The 19617-nt window shown below is 42.9% G+C and overlaps 1 pseudogene; it reads right to left on the reverse strand.

Moving 5' to 3' along the window:
• Positions 1–6212: 6212 nt before the first annotated feature.
• On the reverse strand, positions 6213–13253 carry LOC138998109 (phosphatidylinositol 3-kinase regulatory subunit beta pseudogene; annotated as a pseudogene).
• Between the last annotated feature and the right edge of the window lie 6364 nt (positions 13254–19617).

Genomic DNA, 19617 nt, shown 5'->3' on the forward strand with positions numbered 1-19617 from the left:
AGCAGCGCTCCCCTTGTGGGAGCACACTGACCACCAGGGGGCAGCCCTGCATTGAGCATATGCCTGGTGGTCAGCTGTGCATCATAGCAACCAGTCATTCCACCATTCAATCGATTTACATATTAGCCTTTTATTATATAGGACAGCGGTTCTCAACCTGTGGGTCGAGACCCCTTTGGCGGTTGAACGACCCTTTCACAGGGGTCGCCTAAGACCATCCTGCATATCAGATATTTAAATTACGATTCATAACAGTAGCAACATTACAGTTATGAAGTAGCAACGAAAATCATTTTATGGTTGGGTCACAACATGAGGAACTGTATTTAAAGGGCCAGAAGGTTGAGAACCACTGATATAGGATACCTGTGACACCCAGGCATGGATAAGCTTGCAGTTTCATGTTCTGCTTAGCCATTAGTAGTGAGTTAATTTTAAAGTTTCATAAATAAAGGTTTTGAGATCCTCGCACATGACATGAGAGAGAAACATCTATCGGTTCCCTCCCATATGTCCCCTGACCAGGGAAGGAACCCAAAACCTAGGTATGTGCCCTGACTGAGAATTGAACTGGCAACCTTTTTGGTGTATGGCATGACGTTCCATCCAACTGAGCCATGGGCCTAGTAATTTTTTGCTAGATTTCAGACATTATGACTTTTCGTGGTGTTTGATGCTTTTGTACTTTTGTCAATATTCTTGAGTTTTGTTCTGGGGTGTATTTAAGTTACTTGTTAGCAATTTGACCTCCTCCAGTCTCACGTTTAATTTCTGATATGCAGGACTAGAAAAGCATTTAATTGGAAGCTGATTTTTTTTCCCCCACCATTATGCCAGCAAAACCCTTCTGAGTACTCTTTTCAATGGACTGTTAATTAGGAAGCTGTCCCTTATGGCTAGTGAGCACAGGCATTGTTTCAAGCCCTATGGGAGCTTTGTGTCTGTTCCTTATAATCCTTTTTTTAAAATTAAATGTTATTGGGGTGACATTGGTCAACATGAACATATAGGTTTCCTGCATGGATTTCTAAATGATAAAATCTGTATATAGCACCATGTGCCCACCACCCAAAGTCAAATCTTCTCCTGTCACCTCATATTAGGACCTCTTCTCTCCCTAACCCCCTCCCTCTGGCTTTATAATGCTTTTGTTTGCCTCTTTTCTGATCTTTCATAGCTTCCTCCCATGCATGTGTCCACAGCACTTAGTTGAATACTGTAGAGGAATTCTTTGCCGAACTCTGGACTTTTCCTTCTGTACAACTCTCACCTTATAGGCACTCTGCCTTACGAAACTCTAACTGCCTTTACCTCTATGGGCTCCCACCTTCATCTCCTTCATTCAAGGATGGTGCTGGGCTCTGCGGGAGTTCCCCCTTCTGAATCTCTCTAGGCAGCAGACTGGGCAATAATGGGGCTGACTTTATTTCTCATCACTTATCACTGTCCCTTGGTACCTAATGTCTACTGTCTTCAGGGCTATTATCTTATATATATGCCTTGATTTTTAGTTGTTTTAAATGGGAGCTTATATCCGGTTCCTGTTACTTCTTCTTGGACCAGTGTTTCTGTTTTGACTATTCTGGGGTATTGATAGATGTACAGGGCATCTCAGCATCATACAGTATGCTGTTCCCTCTGAAGAAATAACTGTTCCACATGTTGTTCACCTAATTAACACCTATTATCCTTTAAGTCTCAGCCCACATACACCTTTGTTCAGAAGCTTGTCCTATGACCATCTGTTCTTTTCTAACTTGCCCCTTTTAGATGAGTTATGGTATTCTGCACTTATTCACAGCTGTATTTCTATTTCCTGTCTTTTTTCACTGCTATATTATAAGCTCTATGAGGACAGAGGCATAGTTTTATCCCCTGCTGAAGCAAAGTAGGTTTAATAAATGTTTGATCAATAAATAAAAGATAAAGCAATTGTGTGTGGCAGAGACAATGGTACCTGGTGGGGAATGGGTATTCGGAATAAATATTAATTGTTGCTGGTGTGAATCACATGGTAGCTGATGAAAATTACTGAGTAGACTTATCTATAAGCACATCTGGGATATTTCATAAAAAAGTCCAGAAATACTTCGGGGTTGAGGACATTCCTTTACAGAGGAATGAGGTATTTCATGGCCAAATTGGGGGGGGGGGGGGGGCAAGAAGAGTCAGTAAAATGTAGGTTATTATTATGGTAATTTTATAGGCTGGTGTGCTTGGGGATATAATACATTATATCATGCTATATATCATTATATACTACATCATAACATATAATTATTATAATACATATAATATATGATGTTATATAGGGTAAACATATTTATATTAGTTTGTTGCTTGTTTTACCCTCAGGATGTAGCTCTATGAAGCCAGGTCCTTGGTTTGTCCTGTTCTCTGCCCCATCTCAGATTCTAGGGAAATCGTTTGTATGTAGTAGGTACTCAGTAAATTTTGGTTAAATACATGAATAAGATTCCTTTGGAGTATTCCATTTTAATTTTGTTTAAGCAGTATGCTGAACTGCTATTTTTTTGTTTGTTTTTCTAAACACAATCAAGTGGAAATCAAATTACATTCTCTCTTCATTTTCTCATGCCTATAGGGAATCTGGCTACTGAGATTACAGCGGCTTAACTAGGGCTGCAATGTTCACCTGGTGGCAGCTTAACTTAATCGCAGTCAAATTACCTCTGAAGAAATTAACAGCCTTTCAAGAGCTGAGCTTGACAACGCAAACAGGTAGAAGCCCTAGCGGGTGTCTAGGTGTCCACACTGCGCCTGGCTCGGGAGACGAGAGCAGCACTACATTAAACAGTGGGGGGACATCATTAAGGCGATGATTAAGCTGCCTTGTAGGCCAAAAATCATTCGGCCGAGAGGCGGCCACTGTCCTGCCGAAAACATCACTGTTTTGTTACTTATTACAAATTTCTGGTGATTTTTTTCTTCCTAAGTTAAAAATAGTAATAGGAAGTATTACTGTCTCAACATGAAGGTGGGCAGGATGAAGACTAGGATGTGCAGACCTGGGTATTATAGAAGCAGTGAATGCACAAGGATTTATGTACACCTAAGAGGTAGATCTGTGGGTTCAGCTAAGGTCAAGTATAGGGTAGGGTGCTCAGTAGGGAGAGTTGAGCGCTGACCCTGAGAGGATCAGAGATATGGCCAAGAAGGACACCTGAAGATTAGTGGTCTGAGAAAGCATGTGTGGTATGGTGATGAGGGCAGAGTGAATAGTTTCCAGGGTGATCTGACTTAATCAAGAGAAGAACATCTTTTCCCAGAGCTGCTTTTAGTGAAAAGCTGAGTCCATGGCAGCTCTCGCTGCCTAGGTTGGGTACCACCTGGCTCCCCACTCCACTGCTATCTTGGCTCATAATGACAGTGAGTTCCAGATGAGAAAGGTTTGACTCTATCTTGGTATGGGATTTGATGTGTCTATCGGGGCAAAGCAGAAAGTCAAATACCAGTGCATTCTCTATTCATGGCTGCTGTCAGGGCTCAGTGCACAGAACAGAAACCACTTTGGGCATCTTAAACAGAAAGGGACTTATTATGGGAAAGGGGGGGGGGCTTCAAAATAATTGGAATTACTGCAAGAATAGAATCAAGAGTTGAAATTATTGAGCTCAAGGGCATAATGCGAGAGCTGCAATCCAGGGTCAGAAAGCCCCAGTCTCTGCCACAAATGCCTCTCGAGACCCATGACACTTGGGACTGGACACAGAAAGGTGACATCTGGCTGCCAGTACTGTGTCTTGATTCTCGTGTTCAGGACTTTATCTGCCAGGGTGAACAACCATGGAAAGATGGACGCTGCCTTTTCTATAACTGCTGCTTATTTGGAAATGGACAACTTTGGTTCTCTTATAAATAAATGGGGGAGGGTCATGTGCAATTGGAAATAAGTGTCTGATAGAGTTGTTCAGTCGCTGGCTGGTGTCAGGCCAGCATCTCTGTGAAGCTCTTTGCTTAATGCTTGTCATTTCTTGTTTTAGCAGATGGCTGCTGGAGATCCAGGCTTCATGTCCACATCCCAAGGAGCAAGATATGAGAAAGGGGAAAAGATCCTGTCAGGTGCATTCATTCCTTTTCCCAACAAAGTCCCATTCTCCCCAGGAGTGTCCTGCATGTGTGTCATTAGCCATAAATGTGTCCATCACGTGAACACTGTGAGCTTTCAAGGAGGATGCAGAAGCAACCATTCAACCAGACACCGTGACACCCCAAATAAAACCAAATTTCAATCAGCAAAGAAGGGGGAAATGGATATTGACAATGTGTCTAACAGTATCTAACTCAGTAGGATCCAACTCATTTTTCTTTATGTAGTGAACCAGGTTCCCGAAAGAGGAAAAAACAATTACTGATTTTATACAACAATCTTTAAATCACAGTTCATGGACTGAGTGAAAGAAATGCTAGAAATAGACCCATACCATCCTCAGAATCACTTTTTATTGCAATGAATAGTGCTGATGGGTTGAGCTCATTTTGGTAGCTGGATGCTTCCTACTCTAACAGAAGTATTGTCTCAGGAGGCTCCTCAGCTACATATGCAAATATATTCCTGTCAAACCTTAACATCAGTTTGACATACATGCTTCACTATAGTTGAACCCCTGTGGAAATTATTCAGGTGAAGAGTAGGGCAGACAGAGAGGATGACACTACACAAATGTGGGCAAGAGCTGACATCGTAAAGAAATAAAAATTCAGTATAAGTATAAGAAGCCATGGAGAGATTGGCTAGAGAGATAGGAAGGGGCCATGTCATGCATAGGCTTGTAGGTTAATGGTAAGGATTGAAGACTTCTCTCTAAGTATAATAGAAGCTGTTAAGATACTTAGCTCATATAGAGTGTGTATTTGTTTTTACAAACTTCACTGGTGCAGTCATCTCTGGGAAAAACCAATTTAAATGTGTTCAAATATTTTTGTACAGTTGAATAAGTACTTTGTCAATTTCAATGTAGTCAATGAATTACTTAGGTATCCCCAGCACCTCGCACACCTGAGGAGGAAAATGCAGTCGTGTATACCAGAGAAGCTTTCGGTGGAGTTCTCTCTCCCCACCAACTGCACAGACAGGCAGAGCTCTCTGGCAAGTAACCATCCCTTTCAGGGGGTGTGGTTTTTCTCGTGTACTTTTATACCATTACATAGGAGCTTCATTATCTGTGTGTTTCCCAAAGTACTGCACCCAGCATGTCCGTTAAAGAAACCATTGTGCATTCTGACACTTGAAGTTGATTACTTTTCATCAACCTTTTAAAGAAAATATTTGGCTTTTTATATTGGTAATGAGGTGGACGGGGCAAAGTGAATGGGAAGACAACTGTCGCTTCAGTAGTCCAGGGGAGAGATTATGGGTATTCAGGTTAGGTTGTTGATGATGGACACAAGGAGCTGTGAATGGTTTCGGATGTATTTTGGAAATAAAATAGAATTAATGATGAACTTGGTTCAGAATGGCACACAGAGAGAATAACCCTATATAATAAAAGCATAATATGCAAATCGACTGAATGGTGGAACAACTGGTTGCTATGACATGCACTGACCAACAGGGGGCAGATGCTCAATGCAGGAGCTGCCCCCTGGTGGTCAGTGCATTCCCACAGGGGGAGCACCGCTCAGCCAGAAGCCAGGCTCATGGCTGGTGAGTGCAGCAGTGGTGGTGGGAGCCTCTCCTGCCTCCACTGCAGGCAGATGGTAAGGAGCAAGGGGTCCTGGATTAGTAGAGCCCTGGACTGCAAGAGGGATATCTGACTGCCAGCTTAGGCCTGCTCTCCAGGGGGAGCAGGCCTACGCCGGCAGGTGGACATCCCCCAAGGGGTCCTGGTCTGCGAGAGGGCATAGGCTGGGCTGAGGGACCTCCCCTGACATCCCCCTACCCCAGTCCATGAATCTCGTGCATTGGGCCTCTAGTCTAGTATAATTTCGTAGTTGTGGATAAAATAGTGTGGGCAGAGCACTAATTACACATTAATAATACCTGCTGCATGAATGAGAAAAAGGGGTACAACAGTCACAGCACGTACATGGCCTTACAGCTTTAAAATATTTAAACTTCACATCTTAGAATATTGGTAGGGCAGGGTTTATTATTCTACCTTCTTTACAGATGTGAAAACTGAGGCTCACTCTCTCATAGAGGACTGGTTAGCGACAAACATGTGATATAGAAAAGGGAGAGGACAAGGCTAAAGGGAGGTGAGAATAGCTGTGGGCATGATGAAGTAAGCTACGTTATTGGGCTGTGAGGGCAATACGGAGGAGGCACAATGGGCTCTTAGCAGTGTGGCTGTGAGGGATTAATTAAATTAAAGACTTTTTGGGGTTGATTACTTTGGACCGTTGGAGTATTTTTGTTTCTACATGATTCTAGGCAGAGGCTGAATTCATTAATGTATTATTATTAATATTGTTCGGCTACTGTCGTTTCCTTGGGCATAGTTGTGAAAGGTGACGCGAGCAAAGGCTGAGTGGGAAAGCAGGGCATGATTGGGAGCTGTGAACAAAAGGATTTGACCAGTGTTATGCTGGACTCTGTGAAAGACAAGGTTAGACAGGTCCACTGAATATGGGTTAGGAAAGGTCTGGAAAAAATGTGACTTGAAATCTTTACGAGCCAGATTTGTTAGAAACTGTCTCTCCCACTGAAAGAAATGTTATAAAATATAGAAAATTATTAAGATAAAAATATTCATAGTTCATCATTAAATTTTTTAATATTTTAGGGTATTTCTTTTAGCCTGGTGAATAGGTGCATGATATGTGTGTGTGTAAAAATAGCATATTTGAAATTATACTATTCATAGCATTTATAACCTATTTAAAGTGCTCTGTGAACACTTTTATGTTAAACTAGAGGCCCGGTGCACGGAATTCATGCGGGGGGGGGGGGGGGGGGCGGGAAGGCAGGGGGGTGTGTGTCCCTCAGCCCGGCCTGCATCCTCTCACAATCCGGGACCTTTTGGGCGATGTCCGACTGCCAGTTTAGGTCTGATCCCGCAGATCAGGCCTAAACCGGCAGTCGGACATTCCTCTCGCAATCCGGGACCACTGGCTCCTAACCACTCTGCTTGCCAGCCTGATCCCCCTAACTGCTGGACCCAAATGTCACAGCCGAGGTTCTTGGAAGTGGCCCAGCAAAGTTCCTTCCTGCCTTCTTCCTGCCCTGACCCCAAGTCTATGGCTTCAACGCCAGGGCACCAGGCTGGTGCTGAGCACGCCAGGGACCTTTGTAAACATGGCAGGTACAGGCAGGAGGATCTTGGGGGAACTGTAGGAACTGGTGGGGGCAGCCAGAGCCAGGGGAGGGAAGTGGGGAAAGGGGGCATGAGGTGGAGGATGTATGCTCCTCTAACAGGGACTTAGAGGTATAGAGACTAAGAGAGACAGAGAGGACAGAGATGGGGACAGAGTGACAGGAAGAGAGAGACTCAGAGAAAGCAAGAGAGAGATTGAGACAGAGAAAGATTCACAAAGAAGAGAGACAGACAGAAAGATGGAGTCCTGCTCCGTATGAATCAGTGGGCTGGGAACCCGGGGCTTGCACTGGATGTGCCAGTGTAACGGTAAGTGCATCGTTGTGTTGCAGGAGGGAGGGGTGCTGGTCATGCAGCACCAGCTCCTTCAGAGACCCGTACAGGTGGTAGGGCTCTGCAAAACCCAAGCCAGTGGCCATGCAGTAGATGACACAGTGCTTGGTATCGCCATCTACCACCACAGAGCAGGCATCGCAGCCCCGCTGGCTGCTCTCACGGATGAGGAAGGTACCATCCCACTTACTGTTTAGCATTTCCTCGCCTGCGTGCGGTTGATCTTGCCCGCATACCAGGTTCGTTCCTCATGGTGGGGGAGGTCATCCGCATCCTCCATCAGTGCATACTGGTCTTCAGTCTCATTTTTGATTCCCAACCACCCGTTGATTTTCTTCTGCCGGGCGCCTTTCTGGCTGAGCCATACGGGGCACTGCTCTCGGATCTTGCGCAGCTGCATGAGGTCTGGCTTCAGGCTGCTCATGCGCTGATCGATCTCCTGGTGGTCCGAGGCCTGTGTCGGCAGCTCCTGTTCCAGCTTCGTGCGGCTCTCGTGGGTCCTGGCGATGCAGGACTTGCGCCGTTCTGAGTTCAGCGGGATCCTCCGCATCTCGTTTTCATTGCCCTCACGCCAAGCGCTCCAGGTACTCCTGGCTGCACTTCTCTTGAGTGTGGTCCTGCTCTTCAAAGATCTCGATGGTTTCATTGAAGGCTTCCATTGCGGTGCGCTTCATCTGCAGCTCCTGGGAGGTGCGTGTGTGCTCCTCGTGGAGCTGGTCGTACTCGCGGCTCTTGTCCCAGCTTCAAACCAAGGCAACAAACAAATAATTTCCCGCCAGGAGTCATGTCCAAATACTGCGAGACGGAGGACTGGAGGGCTGACTATGCACATGCGCAATAACAGGCTCACGTTCCAGCAGTAGGCGCCCAGGCTCCTCCACAATCCCACAATCCTCTGGTCGCCCAGGCTCCTCCACAATCCCACAATCCTCTGGTCGCACACTTCCGGTTCTTCTAGCTTCTCCTTAAGCGGTGTTTCCTTCAGTCGCGTTGCAAGTCCAGGACCTCTAGCTGGAGAGGGTTTTTCTGTTTGGCGCTGATAGCTGTTCACTATTTGGAATCAGTGACGTTTCGGGAGCACAGCCGCTGCCATGAACATGTGGGTCCCAAGCGGACTCATGAGACAACCGCCCGTTCAGTCCCCGGCTGGCGCCTCCTGGTTCGCAATGAGAAAGGTACTGTGCTGAGCCGTTTTCTAATTAGATTTTCCTCTTCCTTCCCCAGCACACTCCACACCTACTCTGGGCGACCACCCCAACCCCGCAGACCCTTAAGGCCTTCCCCCTTGTTTCTTCGACCTTCCCCCATCAAACTCGCACTCTCTCTTGTTGCCTAGGGGCGCCCCTAACCACCCCCTGGGGGGTGGGGCCAGCCTGGGCCAGGGGCCTGGTGTGCTGGTCTCTGGTTGTTACCGTAGCTGGTTTTTTATACACTGAGTGGCCAGATTTTTATGACCACCTGACGTTTGTAGGCAAATTAGCCGTACACTGCATCGTATGGGATATGGAACCTGAAGGCCTGTTTGAACAGCTTTGCTGTCTGCAGTTACCAAGAAAAAACGTCTCCAATTCGCACAGGAACACAAGGATTGGACAATCGAGCACTGGAAAAAAGTCATGTGGTCCGATGAATCACGTTTCCAGTTGCATCATGCAGATGGCAGAGTGAGAATTTGGCGAAAACAGCATGAAAGCATGCACCCCACATGCATGAGTACAACACTTCAAGCTGGTGGGGGCAGTGTTATGGTTTGGGGCATGTGTTCCTGGCATGATTTGGTCCCTTTAATTTTTGTGGAACCATGTCTGAGTAGCACAACATACCTAAGTATCGTTGCTGATCAAATTCATCCTATCATGTTGATGGCGTATCCCAGTGGAGATGGCTTCTTCCAACAAGACAATGCGCCATGCCACGGTGCTTGTATTGTGCAGGAGTGGATTCAAGAACATGAGGGAGACTTTACCTTGCTTAGGTGGCCCCCACAATCACCAGATCTCAATCCAATTGAGCATTTGTGGGACGAAGTTAAAAGAGCCATCAGGCAGCTGATTCCACAACCATCAAATCTCACAGAACTGGACAGTGCTATTCATCAGGCATGGTGTCAGATTCCTCGCATCACCTTTCAACATCTCCTGGAGTCAATGCCAAAAAGAATTGCCGCAGTATTGAAGGCAAAAGGTGGCCCAACGAAGTACTTATGGGGTGGTCATAATAATCTGGCCATTCAGTGTATGTGTGTGTGTGTGTGTATTCCACGTACAAAGGCTGTTAAATCATGTTGTTTACCCATATCTTCAGGAAAAAAATCACTTATATTGTCGTGGTAAACAACCTCCTTCCCTATTTATAATGGTCAGGCCCTCTAGCAACTTCAGTGGGAAATTATAGCTAATTTGCCTACAAACGTTAGGTGGTCATAATAATCTGGACACGCAGTGTATACCTCAACTGAAAAAAAAGTAATGGGCACTTTTAGAACTCTTGGTTGATATTGCCAAAGGTTTGGATCCCTTCATACACCTTTTAGCAGATGATCAGATTTCCAATTTCACTGCCTCCTCCCCAATACTAGAATTAACGTTTAAAACACGAAAAATAATGTCTAGTGGTTTAAATTTGCATATCTTTGTAAGCTTTGCCAATTTTCATGTGCTTATTGGCCATTTTTCTCTTACAAATTAAATGTACGTGTTCAGTTTATCTTCCTGTCCTGTCTTCATCATTTAAGACAGCTTGGACCCAACACAGAGCTATAACTAAATAAATATATTTACAATTGACTCAAAATCCATATGGGCTTCCACCCAGGAAGCAATAATGAATACAGTTTGTGGTTCCTCCTCTATTAATCTTCCCCAATTTAACAATTTCTCCAGTAAAATATAGTATTCAGAGAAAATGTGATGCCCCCCTCCCTCTCCCCCCACACTCCCTATAATCCCAGGAGACGTTCTCTCAGTTGAAACTTTTCTCTCTTCATTCTCACTGGTCTTCATACATCATTCGTAGGAACTCTTGGGTTACGCGAGGGCAGCGCAAGGGCTGGGAGCTTATTGAATTCTAATTGCGTGTCTAAATGAATGAACCAGCCATGCAACTGCAAATGGAAGTCTTAAAAATAATAATTTGCATAATTAGCTGACAGGAAGGCCTGAGCTATTATTTAAGTTCACATATAACATGACACAGTCAAGTGTTCATTTATGCTCTGTTCTTTCCAGAATGATGGAGCTGTTTGAAAGTTTTATTCATGACTCATGCTTAGTCCCATGTTGTAGTGCTGATAATGTTGAGATAATGGGGATTTATAGTTAGCTCTGACAAGAGGCCATAAAACAAGTGACAGGATGTTTTCTCTGTTGCTACAAGCTCAATTTGTAACACAAAGTACTTAATAATTGTTATTAATGAACCCGCTGCGGTTGGTATGTAGACACAGCTGGAAATCACATCTGTTATCAGAAAGCCTGGGTTGAATAAAGCATAGACACTGCAGGGAACTAACAGCTACAAAAGGAAATGACATCACAGACACCTAGGAAGTGCCCTTGGATGCTAGCTGCATGCAGACAGGAGAGATTTAGGACAGATTTTAGGAGAAACGACAGGGAATTTGGTTCTTTTTAAACATTAATTTTCCATATTGACCCCAGATATCTTCAGTTGTAGGCCAGAGTTCCAGGGTCAGTCCCATGTGTTAAAATATCCGTCAGTCTTATATCTTATTTTTTAGATAAACACAAATAAAAATAGTCCCCATTCAAGCCTAGCAACCTGCCTCTCCAGGAGTACCTTCTGTGACTCCTCTTGAAACACTCAGCTGTTCTACTCCAATTGGGTTCTTTGCCTTTGGTTTTACAGGCTTCTGCTTTCCTGGCCGCGTGTTTTTCCTTGTTGTTACCTTCATTTGAGGCCACTTCCCTCAAAATGTTTCAAAAGAGAGAGAACTTTTTTTTCCTTCCTTTGTCCTTTCCTCCTTCCATCTCTCCCTCCCTCCTTCTCTCCCACTTCTCACCCAGCTGGTGTGGCTCAGTGGTTGAGCGTCGACCTATGAACCAGGAGGTCAAAGTTCCATTCTTAGTCAGGGTACATGCCCAGGTTGCGGGCCTGATCCCCAGTGTAGGGCTTGCAGGAGGCAGCTGATCAATGATTCTGTCTCATCATTGATGTTTTATCTCTCTCTCCCTCTCACTCCTTCTCTAAAATCAATAAAAATATATTTAAAAAATAATAAAAATAATGAAATATGTCACCCATTTTTTAAAATTTTTTTTCTTTATTGATTAAAGTATTACATATGTGTCCTTATCCCCCCCATTGCTCCCCTCCATCCCCCGCCCCCCACTCATGCCCTCAGCCCCCTGGTGTCTGTGTCCATTGGTTAAGCTTATATGCATGCATACAAGTCCTTTGGTTGATCTCTTCCCCTTACCCCCACCCTCCCCTACCTTTCCTCTGAGGTTTGATGGTCTGATCAATGCTTCTCTGTCTCTGGATCTGTTTTTGTTACCCATTTTTGTTTGAACACTTCCATTAATAGAGCCCTCTCTTCCAAAAACACAGTCTATTTGCTTTTGAAGAGCACTAGTTATTTGAAAGTTCTTCCTGGACTAATTCTAAAATCTGCCTCTTGTAAATTCATGCATGGTGCCATTTCTGTGGACAAGCTAGGAAGGAGTTCTGCCCCTCTTATAGTCTCCATGCCTCCGCTGGTAGAAAGGGGGCACTAGGTCCTCGTCTATCCCAGCCTCCCACCACTCCCAGCCTCAGTTGTGAGCATCAAAGTTATTTCTAGATATTGCCAAATGTCCCTGGGAGAAATTGCTCCCTGTTGAGAACCAACGGTCTACACTCTCAGTTTGTCAGCCTCCTTTTCTTTACAAATTTTTTTTCCTTTACAAAAAATGTGTTTAGTATTACCTTTTTTTAAAAAATATGTATTTTATTGACTTTTTACAGAGAGGAAGGGAGAGAGATAGAGAGTCAGAAACATCAATGAGAGAGAAAGATGAGAGAGAAACATTGATCAGCTGCCTCCTGCACATCCCCCACTGGGGATGCACCCACAACCAAGGTACATGCCCTTGACCGGAATCGAACCCGGGACCTTTCAGTCCGCAGGCCGATGCTCTATCCACTGAGCCAAACCAGTTTTGGCAAGTATTACCTTTTTTATTTTCCTCATTTCCTCCCCTAAAAGCCTCCCTTCATAATGAAGATAGCCTCTCTCTATCTGCATTCTTCTCTTATTGACCCCATCCACTGGTTAAATAACATCTACATATTATTGATTCCACAGTAAGATAGCCAACTGGGTTTGTTATTTAACTTGCCACTCTGATTCAGCTGCTACTCATCTCAACTTGCAGATCTGTCAGGCAATTTAATCATAACATGTTCCAAAACAAACTTCCAATTATTCTCCTCTCTAAACCTACTCTTTTTTATTTTATCTCAGTTAAGAACACTAGCTTTCTATTTGTTAGTACTTCAAATCTCACAGTCCCCTCTACTTCATTTTTTTCTCACACTCTTTTTATTTATTAGAGAAAAAAAAAAGAGTTACCTTAAAGCCATATCTGAAATCTGGGCTATTTTATCCCCCTTCACCACTACCACCTGGGTCAAAGCCATCATCCTCCTCCACTAAGATTACTGTAGACTTCTAACTAGTATTTCTGTTTCTCCCTTGATCTTCCACCTCTACTTATTCTGTACAACTAACACAGCCACCAGATTGACCCCCATAAGGCTGTGTTAAACTGTTTGTAAATGTCACCTCTCAGCTTAAAACCCTCCACTGGCTTCTAATATTACTCAGAGTAAAACTAAAAGCCTTACAGGGGCAAAGAAGACTGTATCTCCTGTTACCATCCCCTCACTAATTTTTGGTGGTCTCCTCCTCGGTCCTAAAACATGATGGCATGTCCCTGCATTGAGGCTTTTGTACCCTCTTTTCCTTGGCTTATGATGCTCTTCTGTAAAAGTTCACATGGCTCCCGCCCAGAATTCATTTCACGATTTGAATGAAAATTCCTTTTTTTTTTTTTTTATTGAAGCCTATTTAAAATCGCAATTCTTGCTCATCTCTGGCTCTCTCTATATTCATGCCTTCTTTAAATTGTCTCCTTAGCATTTCCTACCTTCTAATGTGCTAGGTAATTGACTAATTTGTTTGGCTTATTATCTGTCTTCTTTCAGTGGAATTGTAATCGTCAAGGGGGAAGAAATATTTGCCTCTTTTATCCACTGCTGAATGGCCAGTTCCTAGAAAAGTAGCACTCACTATATATTTGGTAATTGGCTAGAATCATAGAGTAATTTCCTCTCCTTGATGATTCGAATAGAAAAAATTATGAGCTGAGTCTTGCATGTTTCAGCTGGGGTATTTAATCTTGATCTGTCGTCTGCCTCAGCAGTAAGGTGACTAAGTTCTTTTAAACCGATACTAAGTTGACTTTTAAACCTACACTATGACATTAATCAAAAACCTAAACTGTATATGATCTCTACTCCTGGACTTCTTTGTGTTATACAAGTGAGTTCTGGACCCAAGTGTCTGTGTGTGCTGTTTTACAAGGAATAGATGAGGAAAAACATAATGCAGGATGGTCACTGAGGCAGGTGACAGTGTAGGCCTCTGACGTAAGCATTTTGTAATGTGCAAAAAAATATTTTTTAAACCCTGGTTAGTTTAATAATCCATGATTATTTTAACAGGTTCCACTAGTCCATTAAAGAGTAAAAAAAAGGAAAGGTCCTACTGAAATAGTAACCATTCATATTTTGGGGACCATTCTTACATGCATTTCCTTATACCTTATATACTATACATTAGTTTAAGTAATGCGGCACCTCGTGATCCCCACTGGGATGATGTAAGAGAAGATCAAGTAGAGTGATAAAAAACTTGCACTCCCACTGTCCAGGAATAAGGCATCCCCATCAAGGGATCAATGGAGAGCATTTGGGGAGCCTGGACTTCACCCCCACCTGGCAGGAATGTGGTACCCTCCCATTTTCACTGTGGTGGTGTCATGGTGGCCCACTAAAAAGTCATCATTCCTGGGCTATGAGGCTGCTACCACTGTAGTATCAATGGATAGCACAGGAATGTGAACTACCACCTCTGCCCAGCGGTAATGGGAAGGCCCCTGCCTCAAGTATCAATGAAGACCAACTGGGGAACTTGGACTTCTACCTCTATGTGGCAGTAACAAGGCGGTGTACTCCCTTTTCTTACTGGAGCAGTATTAGAGAAAACCAGATAAAATGGAAGGTTTAACTAAGGTCTATTTCTATAACATAATGCAAATATGTCCAGGTTTTAATTTTGAAAATAATCACTTATTCCAAGAACCAGGAAGAGCTCATAAAAAAAAGAGAAAAGAAAAAGCAACACATAGATAATGGACATGTTAGAATGATATGACAAAGATTTTAAAGCAGCTATGCTATACATGCTTCATTGAGCAATTATGAACATGAATGAAAAAAGGTAAAATGAGTGAACTTGAAGACAGAATGATAAAATCACCCCAACTGAACCCCAGGGAGAAAATAGATAAAAAATAAAACAGAATACTCAGGGATATGTAGGGCTATAAATAAAGTCTAAGTTTTATGTCATTGGATTTCTAGAAAGAAAAGATAAGGCAGGATTTTAAAACACAATAATGGCTAAAACTTGGCAAGAAACATAAGCATACCCATTTGAGAAGCTGAGTGAATGCCAAGACACATCATAATTAGAAAACTAAAGTCACAGAAGAAAAATCTTGAAAGGAGTCACAGAAAAATGACACTTTGGCTATAGGGAAAGCTGCTTCAAATGACAGTGGGTTTCTTATCAGGAACTATATAGTACAGAATAAAGTGGCATAACATTTTTTGAGTGATGAAGGAAACGAATTGTCTGAGCATCTTATACTAAGCAAACACAAAACAAAAAATAAAACCTTAGACCTAAGCACTAACATTTCAGCAATTACTTTAAATCATTAAAAGATGAAAAGACAGAAATTGAAAAAACAGAGATTGGTAGAGTGGATTAAAAGCATGATCCAACTATGGTCTACTCACATTCTATGTGCAGGTTAAAAATGAAAGGATAAGAATACATAAAATCATGCAGACACCAATCGAAGAAAAATAAGAGTGGATATATTACTATCAGATGCAGTAGACATTACAGCACAGAAGATGCTCAGAGACAAAGAGGGGCATTATATAAAGACAAAAGAGTAAATACACTGTTGTATGTACCAGACAACAGAACTGCAAAATATGTGAAGCAAAAACTGTTATAACTAAAGGGGGAAATAGCTATTTCCACAGTTACAGTTTGAGACTTTAACCCCCTTTTCAACATTTGATGGACAACAAGACAGAGAATAAGTAAAGATAGAGAAAACCTTATATGCACCATCAACAAACAGGATCTAACTAACATTTATAAAACCCTAAACATGACAATAGCAGGCACAGCTTTCTTTTTTTACAAGTGCCATGGAACACACTCCAAGATAGACAATATCTTGAGGTGTAAAAAAAACTTCAAAAATATTAAAATCATCCAGAGTGTGGACTCTGACTACAAGGGAATAAAAGTAGAAATAAAAAATTAGAAAGATAACAAGAAAATCTCCAAACACTGGGAAACTCAACAGCATACTTGAAACTAATCTATGGGTCAAAGAGAATGCCTCAAGAGAAATCAAAGTAGACATTGAACTGCATGAATATGAAAATACAACATATCAGATTTGTGGAATGCAGCTAAAGCATTGCTGAGAGGAAAATTTATTATTAGAGAGGGGCATTAGCTTCATACATTACAAAACAATAAAAGTATCAAATCAATACTACAAGCTCTCACCCCAAGAACCTAGAAAAAGGATAAAATAAACCCAAAGCAAATGGAAGGAAGGAAATAATAAAGGTAAGAGGAGATGCATAGGAAATTGAAAACAGAAAAACAATAGAGAAAACCAGACTGTGGAACCTCAGAGGGAAGGCAGGGGAGGGTGGGTGGGTAGGAAGAGATCAACCAAAGAACTTGTATGCATATATGCATAACCCATGGACACAGACAATAGGGTGGTGAAGGCCTGGGGCCAGGATGTGGGTAGGAAAGGGCTAAAAGAGGTCAATGAGAGAAAAAAGGGGACATATGTAATACTTTTCAACAATAAAGATGAAAAAAACAATAGAGAAAACCAATGAAACAAAGAGCTGGTGTTTTGAAAAGACTTTTTTAAAATTGCCAAACCTCTAACAAGACTGGCACTGAGAAAAGACATGCTCAAAATCAGAAATAAAACAGGGATATTAATACTGACCCTGCAGATATCAAAAGAGAAATAAGGGAATGAAATAAATGTGACAACTTCATTGAAATGGACCATTTCCTAGAAAAACACAAATTACCACAATTCACCCAATATGAAATCGATTGTTTGAGTAGACTTGTAATTGTTAAGGAAATTAAGTTCATAATTTAAAGACTCCCCCAAAAGAAATCTCCAGGCCCAGAATATTTTACTGGAAAATTCCAGCAAACATATAAAAAAAAATTAACACCAATCTACATAGTATTTTAAAAAAATAAAATGAAGGGAACCAATTCTTTTTATGAATCATGGATTACTCTAATACCCTTTACCAGTATTTGTAGCATCCAATCCATATCTGGATATAGGTATGGATGGTATGTTTGTCTTTCCCTCAAATAGTTTTTGCAATAAGCACACTGCGTTAAGTTTTAATGCTGAATTGCACTACAAGTTTGAAGGTTTCTTTTAGTATACCTGACTTCACCTTTCCCTTATAACATAATACAAATGGGGATGTTTCCATGTTATTTGTAAACATTTGGCTATTTTGGCCTTTGAGGGGCTATAAGAGGAAAACAGCTGAGAATCACAAGAATTCTGGTTGGGTTCTAGAAAGGGAGGGGAAGAAGGCTTGAGAGGGGCAGGTATGAGTTGTGTGAACAAATGCAGGGGGCAAGCACATTGCCATTGCTGCACAACCATTTTTGGTGCTATGGCAGGCCTGTGCCCAGCAGAGGGCGCTGTTGCTCTGCGTGAATCTCCTACATTTCCCCAGCATCCTTTGATCATTGCAGTTTTAAAATCTGGCCATTACTTTTAAGACCCACTCTGGTGACCATAACCTTAGGAAAGCCTCGAGATCTGAGGTTTGGGCAATGGTTCAAGGTTTGTTGGGAAATACTGTATTCACATTCTTATGATGGAAAGAGCTCTTTGTCATCGGCACCAAAAACCTGGGGACAGGGACTGAACCTAAAATTAACAAGAAAGCTTTCAAGGCAAACAGGTCCATCTATTCTCCCAGATCCAGCTGCCTCTTCTCTTTGAACACATGGTTTTGAAATCAGACCTATTTTCTGCAGGTTGAAGAGAAATGTGGTAGCACGCAAGTCCTGTTTAAGGAGAAGTGTGCTTCCCAGACTAAATTAGCTGAGCATGTGCGGCGATGACAGCCAGGAAAGACAGGGGAGTAATATATTTTTCATTCGACAGCAAGCTAAGAGACATCTTTGTAGCTCACACAAGAACCCTGGGAAATGTTGGGCAGTCATGAATGCTAAAAAGCCTTTGGGATTGCTGCCAAGGGGTTGGGCTTACATGCTCCCGGCCATAATAACAACTTCATAGGCAACACGGAGAGTGACAGGTTGGCTTATGCGGAAGGTTTTACACTTTGTATGCTTGGAGGCACTACTTAGCCACACGCTCCACCTTTGCAGCCCCTCCACCTCTAGAGTGGTTGGAAGACACCTCACGCGTCCACTGAGTATTCAGTTATTCATGTGAGCGCAACGGGGAAGGCTGTGAAAAGAATGTGTGTGGTCTCCTACCATAGGCAGATGCTGGGGGTATTAAATCATTCATTTCTTGCTTTAAAAGGCCAAGGCTCTTATTAATAGTGGGGTGAATGGGAATCAGGCCTGTGGCTAAGAGCTGGGGTAAGATGAGAAAATGAACATTTATGAGCAGCTGTGATGTGGCAGGCGCTTTCCCTCCTTTGGCACTTACAGCCTTGTTACATCAGGACTACTTCTCCTCTTTAATCATGTGGTAGATTTAAGAGGGTTTGAGGACGCCATCTGAGGTCACAGGGTTAGAGCTAGGTTGGGCCCAGGTCTGTCTGCCTACACATTCCTGGTTCTTTCCACCCATCCACATGGGACTCCTCAGGGCTTAAAGAGGTCAAATCTTTCTATATGTGTAACTCAGTTGCCTTCTGGGGAAGGTACAGATTGCGGGAAACTGAAGGGGAATTGTTATAGGCAAAAGTGGCCTAAGAAAGTGGGTGCATTAACATCACAGCTTCTTCCAAGGTACCTAGGATGCAGCCTGAAACCCCAAATTGCTTCCCTTGTCGGAAGGTACAGGCACAGGCCAGGCCAGTATGGTCTGAGATCCATACATATATATTTTCCTTTAAAATATGTCTTTATTGATTTGAGAGAGAGAGAGAAGGGAGAGGGAGAGAGAGAAAAACATTGACGTGAGAAGGAAACATCAGTTGGCTGCCTCCTGCATGCCCCCTATTGGGGATTGAGCTTACAACCCCCAGCATGTGCCCTGACCGGGAATTGAACCTGCAACCTTTTGGTGTATGGGAAGATGCTTCAACCAACTGAGCCACACCGGCCAGGGCTCAGTCACTTTTCAAGACCTAGTTGTCACTTCTCTTTTTGTTCTTCCTCTTCATTGTCAAACATTGGCACGTGTTGATAGGTCAGAGCTGAGGTTCTTGCTTACTGTGGTAAAAAGAAACACTAAGAGGACAGAGTCCTTGTACGGTCATGGTGGGTGGGAGGGCAAAGCCAGGATACTTAGGAGGTTTCGAAGTCTCCTTTAAGATGGGCCTTCTAATGCAAAAGCCTTGGTTAGGATTGGGTAAGGACATGATACCAGTTACCACTGGTAAACTCAGGGAGGGGAGGGTTTTGAAGATAAGATCA

Source organism: Myotis yumanensis, unplaced genomic scaffold (genome assembly GCF_028538775.1).
Source record: "Myotis yumanensis isolate MYYU_CA2020_CCGP unplaced genomic scaffold, mMyoYum1.0.hap1 SCAF_19, whole genome shotgun sequence".
NCBI classification, from domain to species: Eukaryota; Metazoa; Chordata; class Mammalia; order Chiroptera; family Vespertilionidae; genus Myotis; species Myotis yumanensis.